This window comes from Hyaena hyaena, unplaced genomic scaffold (assembly GCF_003009895.1).
Source record: "Hyaena hyaena isolate Hyena2069 unplaced genomic scaffold, ASM300989v1 scaffold_38, whole genome shotgun sequence".
NCBI lineage: Eukaryota > Metazoa > Chordata > Mammalia > Carnivora > Hyaenidae > Hyaena > Hyaena hyaena.
In genome coordinates, this window is record NW_024080670.1 from 2,888,962 (window position 1) to 2,910,256 (window position 21,295).

The 21,295-nt window shown below is 58.3% G+C and overlaps 1 pseudogene; it reads right to left on the reverse strand.

Annotated features, from left to right (window-relative positions):
- Positions 1 to 255: 255 nt before the first annotated feature.
- On the reverse strand, positions 256 to 12,732 carry LOC120230119 (annotated as a pseudogene).
- Positions 12,733 to 21,295: the final 8,563 nt, after the last annotated feature.

Consider the following 21,295-nt stretch of genomic DNA (forward strand, 5'->3'; position numbering starts at 1 on the left):
CTCTTTCTCTCCCGCCTCCTGACCACCCTCCTTAGAGAATGCCAAGTCTGCAGGTTTCCCGCGACCTTGAGCAGGTTGAGAGCCGCGCAGGCAGCACAGAGCTTTACGGAGGGGCCTCTCCCTCTCTCCCAGCCCGGATCCCACTCGCCTTGCTCTATTTTTCTCCACCGCGGTTCCCATCTTTACAGTTTACTTCGCTTATGCGTTGTATCTATCGCCCATCTCCTCACGAGAACACAAGGGCAGGGAGTTTTGTCAGTCCCCAACGCCTACAACGGGCCTGGCGCACAGTAGGCGTTTAGTAACCGGTGATTGCCTCCCCACTCGCTCGCTGAGAGCCTTACGGCGCACCGACTTGGGCACCGCCTCACTGCCTCTGATCTCGGGCCCCTGTGGCAAGACCGGGAAACTGAGGCTCGGAGAGGAAGAGCGCAAAGCGAAGAACGAGTCCAAGGTCACGGCGCTAAGTGCTGAAGACTGGATTCGAACCCCAGCGTCCAGACGCCCGGCGCCTGCGCGCTCAGCCCTTCCTCTCAGCAGCCAGGGGCGGCTTCGCCCGCCAGTTCTGGAAAACCCGAAGGGGGCGGGGCCAGCCCTGAGCCGAGGCCTACGGCCCCGCCCCTAGGCGTAAAGTGGAGAAACTGAGGCACCCCCACGCCCTCCCCTCGAGCTTCCTCGGATTCCCTGGAAGCCTCGTTCCAAAACCCAGGTCGGCCCCCCGCCCTCCCTGGGCCCTCCCCGAGCGCCCCCCGCCCCGCTCCTCCCAGCCCCCGGCCCGAGGCGGAGCTTAGCCCGCGCCCACCGGGAGCCGGAGAGGGAGAGAAAAATGAGTTTTCCTGCCGCCCGGTGGCGGTGTCAATTGATCGGGCGCGGGCGGGGGCCGCGCGCCGGGCTGGGGGCCTCGCTCGCAGCTGCCGGCGCACAATTATCGGGAAAAAACCGGGGCGGCTGCTGCGGTGAAATTAGTTATCGATCCCTCGGCGGGGCCGCGGGGCCGCGCTCGGCGCTGACGGCTGCACACCCGGGCCGGGCCCGCCGGGCGGGGGGCGGCCCTGCCCCTCCGCCTCTGCCCCCTCCCCCGGTCGCCCTCCCCCTCCCCCCTCCCTCCTCGCCGCCCAGCTCTCCTCTCCCATTCATCCCGCCGCGGTATCGACCCACGTCGGCTGGCGCGGGGGCAGGCGCCCCCCCACACTCGGCCACCCCGCCCGCGGGCCCCGCTTCGGGGGAGCCGGTGAGCTGGCCGCGAGGAAGGCCGGACGCTGGGGGCGGGGCAGGGTGGCTCCCGCGGAGAGAGGGCGGCAGGTGCACTGGGTGGGAGCCGGTGCCGCTCCTGGAAGATGGGCTGTGGGGCCCTGCTGCCTGGGGAGGTGCGTGACCTCCCTGAGCCTCAGTTTCCTCATCTGGAGACCAGGGTAATTCCCACGGCTTGCTTAGCGAGAGGATACAGTGAGAGGGCCCATGAGAAGTGGATGCGTTGGTCGCAGCGTGCTGGGGGTTTACTTCAACGCATCTAGGGGATGTGTCATGTCCCCATTTTGTAGATGGAAAAGTGAGTACAGGGAGAGGAGAACGCCTCATCTACAGCCACACAGTGAACTAGTGGCCCCAGGACTCTACAAAGCCAGCTCTCAGAGGGGAGACCCCAGGGAGGCGGGGTCTTCTCAGTAGGGTGCTGACATCCCAGAGCCTGGGCTAGGGGTGTGGTCAGGGAGGAAGGAGCATCAGGTCAGGGACCCCAACCCCCTATCTTAGGGCAGTTTGGCCCTCCATCCTCTAGGGAGGAGGGAAAGAGAGGCGAGAGAGAAGGGAAGGGGGGTGAGGAGGGAAGGGTCTTCTGACCCAGAACTAGGCTGGGAGGTGGGGGAGGATCTGAGTTTTAATCCTGACCCTCCACTCACCAGCTTGTGATCTTGGCCAAGTTCTCGCCCCGACCCCAGACCTTCTCCAAAGAGGGGTTGGACCTTGTGAACCCAAGCTTGCTTTGTGCTCGCCCGCCTTCCCTCTGCTGTCCCTCCCCTGCCTGCCAGCCTGCCACAGCCTCATTCATCCCTCCATTGAGCACCTACTGTGTGCCAGGAAGAGTTCGGGGCACAGTGGGGGCAGCTGAAGAAGACAGCCCCTGTCCGTCCCCTCCTGGGGCAAGACGTGAGTATTGAGCCAATCATGACAGCTGCGAGTTCGGAAGTCACTTGGTCATCAGTCTGGCAAAGACCAGTGTGCTTGGGCAGGGGAGGAGGGTGCGGTTGGCAGCGTCAGGCCATGGAGGGCTCGGACCTATGAAGGAGGTTTGTCCCCAGTGAATGGGGAGCACGGAAGGGCTTTGAGCCGGGGAATGCCAGGGTCAAGTTCAGCCCCACAACTGGAAGCCTGGGGTTCAAAACTCCTGCGTGGGAGTCCCGGTTCTGTTCTTGGTCTCTCTGAGCCTCAGTTTCCTCATCTGTAAAATAATGCTAATGATCTCCACTGCTGAAGGGGCTAAGGGGTTTGGAGTGGGTCGGCCCTGAGTTCGAGTCTTTCCTTAAAGCCGTGGGACCTTGGGACGTGTCCACAAGCGGCTCAGTCAAAGGGGTGGGTCGGCATAGAAACTCAAGGGCTCTGCGCCCTTTCCCCCCAGCCTTCCTGGCTCCCAAAATGGGGCTCCAGGGGCAGTGCTCAAGATCTGGAGCAAGGTCTCTCCCCTGACAGAGTAGATGGTGGCCCCATGGGTGGCCGCAGGAGCCCTGGCCTGATGCAGAGGAGAGGCAGGGCCACAGGTCGGGGACTGACTAGCTGTTCCTGCCTCTCACCCATGTGGTTTGCTGGGACACAAGCTAATGTGAGGAAATGAGGGTGCAGTGGCCCCGGGGTAGAGGAGTCCTGAGCTGAGTGTCCCCAGGCTGGCTACCCGGGAAGGCAAAGCTACAGAGGGACGCGCTGGCCTGTGGGGACTGGGGCTGCTCTTTGTTCCGTAAAAACTGACCCTCCCTTGGGGCGCCTGGGTGGCTCAGTGGGTTAAGCGTCCGACTTCGGCTCAGGTCATGATCTCACGGTTCGTGAGTTCAAGCTCTGTGAGTTTGAACGTCGTGAGTTCGAGCCCCGTGTCGGGCTCTGTACTGATGGCTCAGAGCCTGGAGCCTGCTTCGGATTCTGTGTCTCTCCCTCTCTCTCCACTCCTCTCCCTCCCCTGCTCACGCTCTGTCTCTCTGTCTCTCAAAAATAAATAAACGTTAAAAAAAATTTAAAAAAAGAAACCTAAAATTAAAGAAATATTAGGATGGGACGCCTGGGTGGCTCAGTCGGTTCAGCGTCCGACTTCGGCTCAGGTCATGATCTCACAGTTCGTGAGATCCATGTCGGGCTCTGTGCTGACAGCTAGCTCAGAGCCTGGAGCCTGCTTCAAATTCTGTGTCTCCCTCTCTCTCTGACCCTCCCCTGCTCTGGCTGTCTCTCTCTCTCTGGAAAAAAAAAAAAAAAAAAAAAAAATTAAAAAAAACAAAAACCACAAACTTAAAAAAAATTAGGAAAAAAAGACTCTCCCTAGCTTCTAGGGAATGGAATATTTTTTTTTTTTTTTTTTTTTTTTTAATTTGGATGCTGGTTATACAAGTGGGTTTGCTTTGTAAAGATTCACGTAGCGGATCAACTAGGATGTGCTTCTGTGAGCTCCCAGGGGAATTGAGTCCTCCACCCTGTGACCTGCTTGTGGGTCCAGAGGGAGTCCAAGTTCGTGTGGACTGGACAGGGCCCTGGGGCCGGCTTCCCCAGGCCTGCAGAGCCCAACTTGCAGGGTCTCAGATTCCTGGGACTATAGATTTGCTCAATGTAGAGGGAGCGCCCAGAGAGGATAAACAATGACGCCTAAACATCAAAGCCTACCAGCCGCATAAGAAAACAGCACCCTGGCCAGGTCCCCAGGACTAAGATAGAGCCAAGATTTGAAACAAGACCTGCCTACCTGGCCTCAAGGCCCCTCTCCCTCCTGCCCTGTATTTTGCCCCTCTGCCAACATCTGGCTGCACCTGCTATCAACACAGTGTGGGGGTGAGCCAGAGAGCGTGAGTGGGGAAGGAGAGGATTGGGGGCAGGGGGAGGAAGGTGAAGTCCAGGAGTGACCTGGCCCTGAACACCCCTTCCCCAGTCGGCCACTGGGAGCCTTGGCCACCCAGGCCCATCCCATCCTCACCCAGTCCCACGAGATTCCTGGCCAGTCCTCAGAAGTCTCCTGCCTCTGAGCCTTTGCCAAGGCTGTTCCCCGATGTTCCACCTAGCAAACCCCTGTGCACCAGGCCCTGTGCTGGGCATCAGGGACCACAGCTGTGAGTCAGAGGACCGCTCTGCCCTCTTGAGGCTTTCAGTATAGCATGCAAGTGCAAATATGTACCTGTGTATCCCTCTGGGAATGTGTGTGAGCGTCTTCAGTAAGATGTTCATACGCAGGAAGTGATGGGGACGCATATATATTCTCAAGTACATCTTTGCACGTGTAAGTATCTGTACCTGGTGTACGGGGCATGTGTGTATCCTTGCGATGCATGAGTGTGAGCAACTCCATATTATGCGTGAATAACCACGCACCTGCCCATATGCCTGCATGCACTTGTGTATATGTGTGTCTTTGCACATATTTGTACGTGCTTCTCGCATGTGCCCGTGGGCGTCTGTTTGCACCTGGTTTTCGGTGCCCATCTGTGTGCATGGGTGAACCTCTGTGAGTGCTCGTGAGCATGTGGAACGGAGATCTCTGTGGATGCGTGGCGTTGCATGAATGTCCATGGACTGGGTGTGTGTGCCTGTACATCTGATATACGTGTGCGTTGTGGGTGCGCAATCTGTGGTGTACACAGGGATGCACGTGCATGTTATACACACCCACCTTTGTGGTTTCACTCCCTCCGTGCTGGCGTGTGAATGTGCAGTCCCTCTGCACACATGCACGTGGGCGCAGGTAGGTGCTCCCCACCGCGTCCAAGTTTCTGAGGCTGCTTACATTTGTGCCTGTGTCTGCGTTTGCCTCCACGCACATTCCAAGCACACACGTGGGGGCCCCGGGTGTGTGCGATCCCACACTCCCTAGGGAGCACAGCACACCGCAGTGGGGAGGTGGGTGCTTTTGATATGAGAGAACAGGGCAGGGCTTGGCTGCGGCTTGCCTGCTAGAGGATGCTGAAGAGGGAGGCAGAAGCTGGCCAGGACCGCCCAGCTGGGGTCCAGGAAAAGGCCTCCAGGGCTTGGGGGGGGTAGGAAACAGCAGGTGGACTCGATGGGCAGACTGAGGGCTCCCACACACACAGGGCCCCCTGCCCGGGGAGGCTCTCTGGAGCTTCTGATCTTTCGAGGGCCAGCCGCCACCACGCCGCCGCCTTGCACCTGCACCCACCCCAGCTTCCGCTCAAGCCACGGGGCTCCAGTGGCCAGGCTGTGGGGGGTCTGGCTCCTCTGGGTTTTCTCTCCACCCTGCAGCCCCGGCTTCAAGGCCTGGGCTGGGGCTGGGCTGGGGCTGGGCTGGGGCTCTCCTCCTGGGCAACCAGAGCCGCCTACAAGGCAAGATGCGCAAATCACCTTCCTCAAGCTGCCCCCCCCCCGCCCGGTGGCATTAATGGAACCCGTGTGCAGGAAACCAGGGCCAGCCCTCTCTCACTGCGATCCCTCACCTAAGTCCAGGATCCCCCCCCCCCCCCGCAGCTCGCTCACGCCCTTGTGGCTCCTGCACCCCTGTCCCTGGGGTCACTACTCACCCCAGCTATTCATCCCCGGAAGACTTTTCGGCCTCCCAGGGGCCTCCTGTCCCCGCTCAGGGTATCCGTCCAGGGCACCATGAGGACCCCCAGGCCAACTTGCTGGCCTTTCCTTTCCTCCTCGCTGGCATCGCCAGGGGTCAGTTGACCCTGCCCTGTGGGCCCCCCACCCTCCGCCCCGACCTGGTCACGGCTTGCGTGGTTGCACCTTTGAAGCTGAAAACTCCCTCCTCTCCGTCTCCACCCCACTTCCTGCCCAGCGAGCCCCCTCTCTCCCAAGAAGTAACTTACGCTTGCCCCTCCCTCTTCCAGAAACCCCTGTGCTACTCCCCAGGACCCCTCATGTGTATCACTTTCTGTACAATATCATGGGACAGCCCAGGACCCAGAGGAACCCAGGCCAGCCTCGCCAGCCTTCACCTCTTAGTGACGTCATTGCCACTTGAGACCAAGCTCTCCTCCAGACCGCTCCCCCTGAACCCCACACCCTTCGGATTTCCCGTGCCCTCTCCACGGGTCCCATACCCCCCACCCCCATCCCACCAGGCTCCTCTGGCTTTGCCTCTTTGTTTCATTTTGGATAGTTTTTTTCCTGATATGCTTTCAATCTCACTACCCCTTTTTTTCAAATGTTTATTTTTGAGAGAGAGACAGCAGGGGAAGGGCAGAAAGAGAGGGGGACTGAGGATCTGAACGAGGCTCTGTGCTGACAGCAGTCAGCCTGATGCGGGGCTTGAACTCATGAACCTAGAGATCATGACCTGAGCTGAAGTCGGAAGTTCAACCGACTGAGCCATCCAGGCGCCTGACTCCCTAATCTTCTCTTCTGTTTTGTCTAATCTGCCATTAATCCCATTCAGTGTATCTTTCATCTAGACATTGTATGTTTCAAATCTTCTAAGTTCAATTTGGATCTTTTTTATATCTTAATGTCTCCACTTAACATTTTGAAAATATAGAATAAAACTGTTTTAGAATCCTTCTCTGCTAACTCTAACATCTGTGTCAGTGCCGGGTCAGTTTCAATCGCTTGATTATTCTATTCTTTGCTGATCATTTTTTCTTGCTTCTTTGTGTGTCTGGTAACTTTCCTCTTTCTTTTTTTTTTTTTAATTTTTTTTTAAGGTTTTTTTTATTTATTTCTAGAGAGAGAGAGAGCGTGAGCAGGGGAGGGTCAGAGAGAGAGGGAGTCACAGACTGAAACAGGCTCCAGGCTCTGAGCTGGCAGTCAGCACAGAGCCCGACGCGGGGCTCGAACCCACGAACCGTGAGATCATGACCTAAGCGAAAGTCGGACGCTTAACCGACTAAGCCACCCAGGCGCCCCCTCTTTCTTCCTTCCTTCCTTCCTTCCTTCCTTCCTTCCTTCCTTCCTTCCTTCCTTCCTTTCTTTCCTTCCTCCCTCCCTCCCTCCGCCCTTCCTTCCTTCCTTCCTGCCTGCCTGCCTTCCTTTCTTTCCTTCTTTCTTTCTTTCAATAGGCTTTAATTAACTTTATTTTTCTTGTGTAAAACCACGCGGTGGCCACAGCCGGAGCCTGGGTCCTCTGCACAGAGACTCTGCTGTGGGTCTTCACAAGATGGTCAGTGAATTCCTGATAGGAAGACTTGGTGAACACAGTCTCTTTCCAGGGGTCAGGGGTACAGTAGCTGTAGATCTTGGGAATGGCATCAAAAGTGGCCTTGGTGAAGCTGCCCAGGCAGTACAGCCCCTGGCTGAGGGAGAGGGAGCAGTCGTCAATACCGAGCATCATGAGTATCTTCGGCATGGTGGCTGAGATAGCGCCAGTGCTCTGGTGTAGGGGATGAGTCACACACACCCAGAGTCACAGTGTCCGGTCACCTAGCAAGGGACAGAGTGGGCCTTGCCAATCTTGTTCCCCCAGTAGCCCTGCCCCATGAGTTGGTGGAAAGCCTGTCCAGGGTGATGGCCTCCAGGAAGGCAGTGGCTACCTCCTTGGAGAACTTAACACGAAGACCTACATGTCCATTGTAATCTCCAATGGCAACAAAGAAGCTGGTCCTGTGGCTGGCCTGGGTCTGTTTTTGCACAGGCACAATTTTCAAAACTTCAACCTCATCATTCCCTGAGACGTCTCCAGGAAAAAGTCAATGATCTCAGATTCCTTGATGGGCAGAGAGAAGAGACAGATCTCTTCCAGGGACTTGATCTTCATGATGTTGACCAGTTGGCCCAGCTCCATGATGGAGATCCACCCCTTGTCCTTGGTCTTGCCTCTGTGAGTCCCATGGCCTTGGTCCAGCCCCAACCATGGCCAAGACTCTGGTCCCACGTGCTGCTGCCGAAGCCTCTGCGGAAGCTGCAGGCCTCCCATTTCAGGGCCTCCGGGCCCCCCAGGCCCACCCACAGCACCAGCATCGTTTGCAGTTAGTGTTTTCTCGGAGAAGGTGTCTGGTCATTTTCTTTTTTCTTTCTTTCTTTTTTTTTTAATGTTTATTTATTTTGACAGAGAGAGAGAGGGAGACACAGAATCCAAAGCAGGCTTCAGGCCCCAGGCTGTCAGCACAGAGCCCGATGTGGGACTTGAACCCACAAACCATGAGATCATGACCTGAGCTGAAGTCGGGCCACCCAGGTGCCCAAACGTCTGGGAATTTTCTGTTGGATACCAGACATTGTGAATTTTGGATATTTTTGTATTCTTATAAATCTTCTTGAGTTTTGTTCTGGAAAGCAGTAAATTACTGGGGAACCAATCGATCTGGTTTGGGTTTTGCTTTATGATTTGCTAGGTGAGTTTTATCAATGCTCAGTGTGAGACTAATTCTTCCCCACCTCTGAAGCAACTCAACAGGGGTGAGTTTCCCAATCTGGCTGATGGGAACAGGCACTATTCCCATCCCTGCGCAAGCACCACACGCTGTTCTCTCATCCTCTTAGATGGTTCCTTCTTTAAAACCACTGGTTGACATATCTTTCTTCTGAATTGTTTGGTTGTTTCAAGTGGGTTAGTAAATCTGGCCTCAGTTACTCCATCTTGACCCTAAGTGGAGGCCAGTCACCAAGTCTGGTGATTCTACTTCCTAATAATTCTTTTTTCTTTTTTTTTTTTTTTTAACATGTATGGATATTTGAGAGAGAAAGAGTGCGAGTGGGGGAGGGGCAGAGAGAGGCGGGGACAGAGGTTCAGAAGTGAGTTCTGTGCTGATGGCAGAGTCCACGGCAGGGCTTGAACAGAGGAACCGTGAAATCATGACCTGAGCCGGAAGTCGGACACTCAACAGACTGAGCCACCCAGACGCCCCTACTTCCTAATAATTCCTAAATCTATGGACTTCTCTCCCAGCCCCTGTCATGGCTCCGGACCCCATCACCTCCTGCCTGGGGTGACTCCCATAGTTGTCCCCTGCTCTGCTCTGTTAAAACCCTTCTCCATGCAGCACAGCCAGAGCGAGCTTTCCAGATTACACTCTGAGCATGCCCGCCCCAGCTTCAAGCCCCTTTGCTTCTCATTGTCTTTGGGTTAATTTCAAACGCCTACCGGTGGTAGCTCAGGTTGATCTTGATAAAACCAACCAAACCGAACTTCCTGTGTTTTCCCAGGGGGCCATTCTCTCTGCAGAGGCTTTGCCAATGCTGTTCCTCCTGACAGGGTCTCCACACCTCCCTCTTTTCGACGTTTCCTCCGGGCCTCAGCAAAGGTGATGCCGGAGCCAGCATGCCCTCTCACCTCTCAGGGAGGGGATGGGGATGCTCTGCTCTGCAACCCTGCCCCTTAGCATGAATTGCTCTGGATCCGATCGTTGCTGCCTGGGATGACCTTGGGCATCCCCGAGGGTGAGACCTTAGTCCCTCATGCTGAGCCCCGCCCAACATGTCTGCTGAGTGAATGAATGAATGGATGTATAGAATCAAATCCCGGACAAGGCTCAATAGGGAGGGAGTCAATAGTCAAAAGGCTTGTACCCACCCCCCAGCCCTGCCCCAACTTGCTGCGTGGCTTCACACCGTCCCTGGACACAGCAAAGTGGTCTCTGAGGTCCCCTCTGGATCTGTCATGACACCCACGTGTGTCCACAGCATCACGGAATGAGTTGTGGTCGTGCTGAACCCATCCTCCTTGCTTGACTGGTGGGGAGTCCGAGGCCCAGTGGAGGGGGCCGGGGGACAGCTGGACCCCAGGGGGCTCAGTGCATTGGTGATAAAGGCCATCTGGAGGGCCATGTGCCTCTCCTCAGATCGGCCCTTCTGGGCTGTGGCAGAGAGGGTGGAGGCAAAGGAGTCCCCTGGGAGGGCGTGGCCTCAGGGGGCACTCCGGGGGCGGGGCCACGACCTCCCTGCACCTGGCACTTACTTCCCCGGGATTCAGAACACACCGGGAGGGAGGAGGAGAAGGGTGGCTCAGAATCGGTCACATATCCAGACTGGGGGCATGACCTGCGGGGAGGCTCAAGGTCAGCCTGAGGTCAGCCCCTGTCCAGCTTAATTATTCATTAACCAGGCAAGTCCAGGCATTGAGTTAATGACCAGCACAAGGTTGGGGAGGAGGAAATTCCTCCCCGGGGGGCGGGCATGACCTGCAAGAACAGGGAAACCTATAATGAGAGGTTGGTGGAAAGGCTCTTCATTCATTCATTCATTCATTCATTCACTCGCCTCCCTGTGCCTGTCAGTGAGCAGGACCCTGGAGTTCCGGCTGGTGTGAGGACAGCTGTGGAGACAGGGACAGCCCAGAGTGGTCAGTGCAGGGTCCAGCGGAGCACAGAGGAGATCTCCAACTCAGCCAGGTGAAACGCGCCACGCCGCCTGCAGAAGGTGAGGCCGCAGAGGCCCCCCGCAGATCTGTGCCCGCCCCACATCTGGAGGGTCCTGTGCCCTGCAGAGCGCCCCGCAGCCTCTGGGCCCCACCCTGTCCCAGCTCAGCCTCTGTAACGTTCCCTGCTGTCCGGGTGCCGCCATCAGAGCCAACCCCACCCTTGCTTTCCTCTCACTGAGAGACTAGGTTGGGGATTTCCTTCAACGGGCTGGCTGCCCTGCTGCCCCAGCCCCTGACCCTGACCCTCGGCAGGACAGTGCTGGTAAACTGTTGGATGAGGAGAGGCCTCAAGTGCAGGCTGAGAAGGGAGCGAGGGGTGTAGCGGGTGCGCGCATGGGAGGCGGAGGTCCTGTCCAAGGGCAGCAGGCCCCGTGGATGGAGAGGTTCCAGAGGCCATCTGGTGGTCTTGTCCCTGGACTTGGGGGGTGGGTCTTGGGTCTTGTGTGCTAGGACTGGGGACAGATGGGAATGGGGGGGGTGAGGGAGGGGATCAGCTCTGGGGGGGCAAGAAGGGAGGGAGGAGGGGGTTGGAAGGAGGTAGGTCCTCAGGAACAGTCTGGAACACGGAGGAGAGAGGAGGAGGTGGGGTGGTGGGTGGGGCAGGGTGTCTCCTGGGAAAGTGGCCGGAGCCACCACAGGGCTGGGCTTTCCAGAGGACACTGGGGGTGGAGGGGGGCTTCAACTGTGGGCCTGGGAGCTCCGTGGGAGGCACGTCGAGTGGCACATGGGTGCCTGTGTGTCATCATGGACGCGGGTCACTGTGTGTGCTGCAGGTCACCGCTCTGTGTGGCTGGCTCCTCCCCAAAGGGCCTGTCCTCTCCCAGAGAGGTCTTACCTCCCTGCCCCCCTCAGCCCGAGGGCCCCGAGATCACTAATGCCCCCATGCTCCCCGGTTTTCTTGGGAGATGGAGCGGCCCCGGGGTAAATCTGCAGAGAGGACCCCCGCCCTTGCGCAGAGGCCACAGCCTCGGTCCGGCCCCAGTGCACTCTGGGAGCTGCGGGAAAGCCCCGGAAGAAGGTAGCTCTTCTTACTGAAACTGAACAAACCCCACTCCGGGGCCGGTTCACAGCCCGCGGCCCAGCCTGTCCGGGCCTGAGGCAGCATCCTGGCTCCGGAGGGAGGCAAGCCGGCCTCCGCGGGGTGCGCAAGGGGAGGTGCGTGTGGACAGGTGGCAGGTGCCCCCCGGGGCGGCAGTAATGGCCCCCCATGACCTCAGTCTGGGCCTCACCGGGCAGCCTCACCCGCTGCAGGAGGCCCCTGATGCCTCCCAGCCCCAGGGCCCTGACGGGTGGGCCCGACATTAGGGTGCCCATCAGGTTGCGGAAGCGACCCGGTCTCCGGCTCTGGCCCCACGGGGGGCCCGGAGGGGAGCGTCGGGCGATGGCCAGCGGGCGCAGGACGGCCCAGAGGATGGGTGCCGGGTGGGGGGGTCAGGAGGCAGGCGGCTCTGGGGGCTGCCCTGGCCGCGGCCTAAGCTTCAGGGGCAGCTTGGGACCGACCCCCCTCCACTCCCAACAAAGGCAGGCCGGGCGGAGCCGGCGTGTTTGTTCAGTGCTGGGCCTGGGGGGTGGGGGTGGGGAGAGAGGGAGGGCAGGAAGCAGAATTTCAAAGCGGCTTCACCCTTTGTTACCCCTTCCCGGCCCCGCCCCCACACCCCAGGCTGCATTCCAGAGCCGGAGGGGGTCCTGCCCCGGGAGAAATCCGCTTAACCGGAGGCTCGGGTTACAGCGTAGCAGCTCCGGGAGGAGCCGGCCCTTCCCCAGCCCGACATTCCGGATGGCGGGTCTCCGGGTCCACCCCGTCCCCACCCTTGGACCCTCTCCAGGCTTCAGGCCCCAGGAGGGAGGAGAAGGAGCTGGAAGGGGGGGTGGGGAGAGACAGGACGGAGCCCACACGCTCACGTAGATGATGGAGAGGTGGGACCCGGATTGTGTTTCCAGTACGGGAGCTCGTGTTGTCTGCCCTGGATCTGACCTCAGACAAGGCTTGCGGGGGCGGGGGGGGGGGCCTCCGGATTCGGAGGAGGTGGGCTGGGCGAACTGTGTTTTATCTTATTGCCAGTACTTTCTTGAGGTGTACTTTTCACGGGATGAAATGCTCTAGTTTTAGTGTACGGCTCCACAGTGGTCTTACATTTGTGTCACCACGTGACCGCCGCCTTGAACAAGCTATGGAACATTCTGGCGCTCCAGAGAGTTCTCTCGCGCCCCCTCCCCAGCCTGAACCTTGGTCTGACCTCCATGACCGTAGACACTTTGGCCTTTCTACACAAACGCACTAGGAGTGCGTGCTTCTTTGGGCTTGGCTTCCGTTCCAGAACCTGATATTTCAGAGATCCTAGCCTTCATTACAAGTTGTCCGTTTTTTCACTGCTCAGTTCATTTCATTGTTTGTCCCTTCTGTCCACGGCTGTCCGAGTCGCTTCGGGTCCCAGACTCTGAGGAAGCTGTTCCGAACATCCATGTACCTGTCTTCCTGTGGAGGGACTTGATGGGATGCTTTTCTGTATTCTTCCATTCCTGCCTTGGAGAATACAGAGCCCCAGGGCCTTTGCATGTGCTGTTCCCTCTTCTGAGATTCTCTGATCTTGGTGTAGTGCATTCAGGTCTCAGCTTAACAGTCACCTTCCCAGAGGGTCCCTGGCCTACCACCCGGTCTACTAATGTCCCCTGGTCCATCCTTCTTTGGTTTTGTGGCACTTACTGTCCCTTGCAACCATCTTATCCCTGTACTTGCTTCTTGGGGGCCAGGCCCCTCCTAGAAGCTTCCTGCTCTCTGAAAGTAGGCGCTTCTGTCTCGTGTATCCCAGGGGCCAGCATGGCTTGGAGTGGTGATCGATGCGACATGCGCAGGTGCCTCTGTAGGGAGGTAGGGACCCTGCTGGGCTCATAAGTGCAGCCTCCTCCCGGGAGGTTTCCTATAACCATGACCCTTGGCCCAGGAGGCCTGCCAAGGAATGGGTGGGAACCAAGGAGGGGTGGGAGCTGCCGGGTGGGCCACCTTCATACCTTTCTTATCTTTTGGCTAATGGTTTGCCAGCGGTGTTGTGCTTCAGAGGGGAGAAGAGGGGAGGGTGCGGCCGGGCCAGCCTTGCCCCTCACTCCTGCCTCAACCTAACTGCTCAGCGTTCAACCCTTTTATCATCACGGGTGCAGGAGAAGAGTCTCTGCTAAAACGGGTGGTTTGGAGGGGCGCCTGGGTGGCTTAGTTGGTTAAGCGTCCGACTTTCGCTTAGGTCATGATCTCGCGGTTCATGGGTTCGAGCCCCGCGTCGGGCTCTGTGCTGACTGCCAGCTCAGAGCCTGGAGCCTGTTTCGGAGTCTGTGTCTCCCTCTCTCTCTGACCCTCTCTCGCTCACGCTGTCTCTCTCTCTCTCTTTCCTAGAAATAAATAAAAATATTAAAAAAAATAAAAATAAAAAATAAAACGGGTGGTTTGGAAACCACAGCCGGAGGCAATGGGGAGCCATCGAGGGTGTGGAAGGAGGGGAGTGACGCAGAAGTAGCCAGCGGTGGCAGTTGGGCCTGGGTTGGTGGAAAGAAGGGCTGGACTTGACCAGTTTGCCATCAGCCTACCCTGGGCCGGGCTGGGAAACCGCAGCCCCCATCTGCAAGGTTGCTTTATGCCTGGGAGCAGAGTGGGGGAAGACCCATGAGTCCTCGGGGCCGGGCAAGTTCAGCAAGTTGGGGTACCAGGCCGGGCCAGCGGCGGAGAGCAGCAGACCCTGCTCTGAACTGGGGGGTCCGCATCCCCACAAAAGATATTAGGGCTAAAAGGAAACACTTGGACATCAGGCCTTCCAGCAGCATATGGCGGCGGGGGGGGGGGGGGGGGGGGGGGGGGGGGGGGGAGGCTGCTCCTGCGCTCTGTCCTGGAGGCCAAAGGGATGGAGGACCAGGGCAGGAAAGGCCAGCGGTCACGGACAGTCAGCAGGCTGGTTAGAGGCCAGGACAGGCGAGAAGGAGGTGTCCCAAAAGCAAGGTCGAGCTGGCTCCCCTCACACCGCCCTTCCCCACACCTGTCCCTTCCAGCCCCAAAGAACCAGGCTGCTATGGGGTCCACTCTCGTGAGTTCCTCCTCTCTCTCCCTGCTGGGGGGCCGCCCAGGCGGGTGCCTGCATTCCTGCTCTGCAGGAGGGGACAGGGAGAAGGGACGGACAGCCCTGCCCCTGTCGCCCTGCTAGAAGCTCGGCGACCTTGTTGGCACGTGTTTCCTGGGCCCCCGGTGTGTGACCCGGGGGGGACGCCTGGCTGTCAAGATAGGCCCGGGCCTGCCCTGGGGGGGCTCACAGCCTGGGGAGGTTAGAATGAACACTGCGGGCTGCTGGGGGAGCACCACAGATGCGTGAAGAGGTACCAGAAGTGGGAGAAGGGGGCGTGGGGGTGGGTCCCAGGCTTTTCCAGGCCAGGAACAGCACATGCAAGGCCCTGGGGCCACAGGGTGGACACAGAACCAGTGAGTTGCACAGGACTCGGGGCCCCAAAGAGGCTGCCATGAGCCAAAGTTCAGTGTCACCAGTGTTCTCCTGTGTAGGTGAAGCCTGGCTCACCTTTCTGCTCTAATGCGGAAGCTTCTCACCCTTCCACTGTGCTGCCGTCACGCGGGGCAGAGGCGGGAGGAGAAAGAACTTGCTTAAAATGCAATCTCTGGGGGCGCCTGGGTGGCTTAGTCGGTTAAGCGTCCGGCTTTTGCTTAGGTCATGATCTCGCGGTTTGTGGGTTTGAGCCCCGCGTCGGGCTCTGTGCTGACTGCCAGCTCAGAGCCTGGAGGCTATTTCAGAGTCTGTATCTCCCTCTCTCTCTGACCCTTCCCTGCTCACGCTGTCTCTCTCTCTCTCCTAGAAATAAAAAAAAAAAAATTAAAAATTAAATAAAATACAATGCAGTCTCTGGTCCTGTGTCCAGTGTGTCCTGGAGAGGCAGTTTGTGGGTAGAACCCGGTCATCTGCATCTTAAACTTACAAAAAATTTTTTTAATATTTATTTTTGAGACACAGAGAGACAGAGCATGAGCGGGGAGGGGCAGAGACAGAGAGAGAGAGGGAGACACAGAATCAGAAGCAGGCTCCCAGGCTCTGAGCCTGACGCGGGGCTCGAACCCATGAACCGTGAGTTCATGACCTGAGCTGAAACCAGGAGCCAGACACTTGACTGACTGAGCCACCCAGGTGCCCCTAATATCTCACAGTTCTGAAGGCCACGGCCCAAGCGGGGTCTGGAGGTGGGAGCGGGGTCAAAATCAAGGTGTTGGTGGGGCAGTTCCTTCTGGAGGCTCTAGGGGAGAATCCATCCCTCGCCACTTCCCACTTCTGCCGGCTGCCGGCTCCCCTTCGCTTGTGGCCACATCACTCCAGCCTCTGCCTGCCCTCACATCCCCTTCTCCTCTCCTGTGTCAAATCTCCCTCTGCTTCCTCTTCCAAGGACTCAGTGATTGCATTCAGGGCCCGTTGGGGACAAGCCAGGCTAATCTTCCCCTCTCTGAGACCCTTAATTTAATCACACATTTGATGTCCCTTGCGCCTCGGAAGAGAACATTCACAAGTTCCAGGCATTAGGACCTGGGTGACTTTTAGGGGAGATTATTCAGCCCACCCCCAACCCCCTAGCGACTCCAGATATTCTGAAAAACCCTCATCTGAATGTTTGTTTATTTAACTGATGGCTGCTCTCATGACTCTCTGAAATGCACACCATTCAGCTTTTATGTAACAAGCCCTCACAAAGCTCCCACTCCATGCCGAGCCCTGTCCTGGATGCTGTGGACATTAAGGAGAGGTGGACCAGCCCCTCATGCTATGAGTTTGGTACAGAGAGAGAGAGAGAGAGAGGGAGATCAGGCTCCTGCCCGCTCTCCCTCATCCCCCTACCCTCCCCAGTATGTGGCATCCCCCTTCTGGGGCTACCCCAGCTCCAGGGGGGGCTTTGTTTTCTGTAAGCAGCTCCTTACCAGTGGTTTGGTTCAGGAGTTCTGTTCTAAGCCAACCAGCGGCCGGCATCTCCGGAAACCTGGGCGGCCACGTTCAGAAGGGAGGGACTTTGGACCGCTGGGGCCAGGAACTGCCTAAGGTCTTTAGCACGCGATCCACCACAAAGCAGGTACCATTATTATCATTCCCATTTTACAGACTAGAGGTTAGAGTCCGGACGGCAGACCTGAGGTCGGCCTGACTCCAAGCCCGTACTGGAAATTAACCACCCACGCTGACTTTCCTCTTCCTCCCGGGATCAGCATTTGGCTGCCCATCCTGAGACGTCTCGTGCCCTTCGTCCCTCCTGTAGCCCAGCCCAGGAGCACAGAGGAGGCTGGGGACACTTGCTGAGGACAGGGGCTCAGGGAGCAGGACCGCCTTGCTACGCCTTGAAGGGTAAACTTGCAGACGGCGCTCACCACGGCTGCGTGCTGAGACACACACAAATGCGGGGTGCAGGGGGCCGGGGGAGCCAGGAGGGGGCTTCCGGCAGTGTCGCCGTGTATGCTCCAGCAGAAGAGTGCGGCAGCCCCTCACTGCCACTCTTGTGTGTGCCTGGCAGCAACCAGAAATCTTTGCCAAGTTATAAAAGCCACTCCGATAGCAACACTTCATTTAATCTGTCGATGGCTAAGATCACATTGAGTGCATTCTGGGATTGGAACCTTGGCTAAAACTCTGCGTCCTTGACCTCACTGATCCTCCTTACACAGAGGGGCAAACTGAGGCTCAGAGACGGTGGGTGAACCATCCAAGGCCACCCTGCTTGGGAGAGGCAGACACAGGATTGGAACTCAGGGCTCTGGTCCAGACTAGAGCATTTCCATTGCACACTTCCATATATGGCTGTCCCCGTGAAGCAACTTACGGTCCTCAGGAAGGGGGGAGTCAGGAGGGGATAGGGAGAAGGGTATGTAGCAAACGCCTGGGTTCCAGAGCCTGCTCTGCCCAGTCCCAGTGGGGTGACCCCAGGCAAGAAGGAATTTTACTTTTCTGAGCCTCAGTCTCCTAGTCTGTAAAATGGGCACTATAGCGGTGCCAACCTCACGTGGTAGTTGTGAGAATGGTAGAGCCTTTTCTTTTTAATTTTTTTAATGCAGAGAGGGAGGGGGACACAGAATCTGAAGCAGGCTCCAGGCTCTGAGCTAGCTGTCAGCACAGAGCCCGACGTGGGGCTCAAACCCACGAACCATGAGATCATGACCTGAGCTGAAGTCGGTTACTTAACCGAATGAGCCACCCAGGCGCCCCAGTAGAGCCTTTTCACAGGCTCTTCCTCTGTCTGGCTTTTCAGGAGAAGTGCTCTGACCCTTTATATCTCAGCTTGAATGCCCCCTCTTCAGGGATGCCCTCCTTGACTGCCTCCACCCAAAGGAGCCAGCGCCCCACCTCCTGCCTTGCCCACTGCGTGCTGTGTCTCATTGCCTTGTTTTTTTCATCCCAGCTCATGCTGCAGGCTCTGACGATGCTCATTAATTTGTATGTCTGTCGGGGCGCCTGGGGGGCTCAGTCGGTTAGGCGGCCGACTTCGGCCAAGGTCATGATCTTGCGGTTTATAAGTTCGAGCCCCGCGTCGGGCTCTGTGCTGACAGCTCAGAGCCTGGAGCCTGCTTCAGATTCTGCATCTCCCTCTCTCTTTCTGCCCCTGGCCCACTCATGCTCTGTCTCTCTCTGTCTCAAAAATAAACTATAAAAAAATTTTTTTTAATTAAAAAAAAATGTGTCTGTCGTCTCTTTTCTGCAGCCGACCATGATCTCCACAAGGGCAAGGAGGCTCCCCAGTGGTTTATCTCCAGCATCTAGCTGGTGTCTGGTAAGAGGAGGGGCTCAAAACACACTTGTTGCAGCGACAAATAAATCATGAAAGAGGGTGCATCTAAAATGCCCAGCACAGTGCTTGCCGCACAGCAGTTGCTCGGTAAGTGCCAGTTAATGTCCTCAGTACAAAACAAACAGACACATTTCCAGCCTGTGTCCGCTAACGCAGTCACCTCTGGGCCAGCCTCTCCTTGAGCGCCACTGCCCCAGAGAGAGCACTGGAGAGAGAGCACCGTGTGGGCCACAGCCAGGGCACAACCCTCTCCCCCAGATGTGCCCTGAGCACTGTTGATGGTCATTGTGGGAACAGAACGGGGAAGGCCCTTGCTGGTGTGTCGTGTGCAGCGGGGCTGGGGAGGCTGGGGTGCAGGCTGAATGGGTGCCACGGGACCTGTGAAGTCCTCAGATACACCCTTGTCCCAGCCCGCGTTGGGCTCACCTGCCATTCCCGCCCAACCTCCCCTGTTCCTTCCCAGCCCGGAAGTGCCTGTAATGACTGACGTTTATTTATAGTTTGCCCAGTGTGAGAATCTTCCGCTAGAGTTCATGGCTGCGTCTCCGGAACTGTGTCTCCGGGTCTCGCATGCACTTGGCACACAGTAGGTCTCCATAAATCTTTGTCAAACAGACTAATTAATAAGATGCATGGGCAGCATCTCTAGGGCTGTGATTTTTAAAAATTTTTAAAATTTGTTTTAATGTTTTATTTATTTCTGAGAGAGAGAGAGAGACAACGTGAGCAGGGGAGGGTCAGAGAGAGGGAGATACAGAATCCAAACTAGGCTCCAGGCTCTGAGCTGTCAGCACAGAGCCTGACGCGGGGCTCGAACACACGCACCGCGAGATCATGACTTGAGCCAAAGTCGGCCGCCTAACCGACTGAGCCCCCCCAGGCGCCCCTAAGGGCTGTGATTTTTAATCCTTCTGAATCACCGACTTCTTTGAAAAACTCATGAAACCTTTGGGTCTCTCCCCCAACAGTGCCCCCTAAGCGGAACGTGTAACTTTAGGGCTTTTTTGGACCCCTCCACCCCAAGGTCACCCATAAAGCTCAGCTTAAGATCTCTCGGTCAGGGCGGAGGGAAGGCGCCTGAGATCCGAGGGAGGCGGTGGGGAAGATGTTACCTAGGGGAACACTGGGGAGCCGAAGATCCGCTCAACTGGCTGGCGGGGAACGGTGTGAATGGACCCCTTTTCCCGTACTCTCTGTTTTCCAGAAGGAAAGGAAGCAAGAATGAGGCGATCTGGAGGGAGGGGGAGAGCTCGGGGAACACAGGCCCGGGAAGAGAGGTAGAAGCGGGGAAGACGCGAGCCCCGGCGTGAAGGGGGCGTGATGGAGTGGCGAACCCCCTCGCAGGGACGAGCGGGCGAGCTGCGGGGAACAAAGAACGAGCGCGCAGCGAGCGGGCGCACAGGCGCCGGGAGGCAGAGGGGCCGAGGCCGGCCGGCCGCCGGCGCTGTCTGATTGTCAGCCGCCGCTGATTAACGGGCCGCCTTCCAGCTCCGAGCGCGCCGCCCCGCGTTCCTGGCAACCGGGCGCGCGGCTTCCTGGCGGAGGCGGGGCCTGCGGAAAGGTTACATTTGCACAAAGTGCCGCGGCGCGGCCGGCCCGGAGGGGCTGCGAGGCGGGGAGCGGCGCGCGGCGGCCGGGGAGCCGGGCGGGGAGACAGAAAAGGCTGCGGCGCTCGGCGCTGTCTGGGTAATGGAAACAGTCCTCTGGGGGCCGGGCAGAAAAACATCAGGTTACACGGCCGCCGCGCACACGGCTTCTCCGAGCGGAGCCTTCGTCCGCCGTCCGCCGCGGGGCAGCCTGGCCGAGGGGGCGCCCCTGGTTGGCGCGCCCCGGCCCGTGCGCCCTCGCCTGCGCGCCCCAGCTGGAGCGCTCTACCCGGTGCGCCCCAGTCCCTGCGCTCCAGCTGGAGGGAGCCCTGGGGCCCCTGGGCCCAGCCTCTACACCCCAGTCCCTGCGTCCCCTCCTGCGCGCCCCAACTGGAGCGCTCTAGCTGGTGCGCGCCCAGCCCTTGCACCCAGCCTGCGCCCTCCTGAAGCTCTCTAGCCAGTGCGCCCCAGTCCCTGCGCCCCAGCTGGGAGGCCCAGCCTCTACACCTCAGTACCTGCGCGCTGTCCCCTCCTGCGCGCCCCAGTCCCTGCACCCCAGACTGTGAGCTCCAGCAGAGCGGCTCTGATCCTAGCGCCCCAAGCTGTGGCCTTTGGGGCGTCGCCTCGCCTTCACAGCTCCGCTTCTCTGCCTCAGAAGGCAGATGAAAGGGCCCCATTTTCCCAAATCTGTCTAGGCCTCCCCTCTGACTCCCCCTTCCTGCAAGCCCCCCCACCCCCCCAAGGCTGGTCGGTGTATGGCTGGGGCCAGGTCCTGCCGTGAGGGTTGACCAAATAGGTAGCGGTCGCTCGGACTGGGAAGGCGGGCTGCCACCGGCATCTGTCCCGCCTTCCCTCGTGCGTCGCCGCGTCAGCTCAGCTCTCGATGGACTGGGCTCTTGTCTCCAGCACCCGATTACGTGGTATAAACAGTGTCCCTCCGCCCCTCCGCATTGCGTCATTCCCGGCTCCCAGGCCATCTGCGGCTCCCTATTACCGCCTCTACATTCTGTAGTTTACACCCTTGGGTCTTGCCCAGCCCCGGGGGAGGGGGTTGGGGTGTGATGTCAAAACTCTCCAGCACCTGCGGTCTCCCCTGCCTGGGGGGGTGGGGCTGAGAGTTGAAGGGCTTCTGACAGACGCCTGTCTGCTCCGCGAGTTTTCTCTCCCTCCTTCTGTCTGTCTTCCTCGCCTTGAACTGCGTTCCTTCTGGGCCTGGAGGAAGCCTGGGCTGAACCAGAAGCGATCCCCGCCCTCAGGGGACTCGGCCCCGGCAGGGGAGTGGAAGATGCCCAGGGGTGAAGTTAAGAGCTGAACCTCCTTGTCTGGTAGCTTTGGGTTTCAATCTGGCTGTGTGCGCCCTTGGACACGTTACCCTCTGAACCTCAGTTTGCCCAGCTGTCAGATAGGGATGGATTAAGCA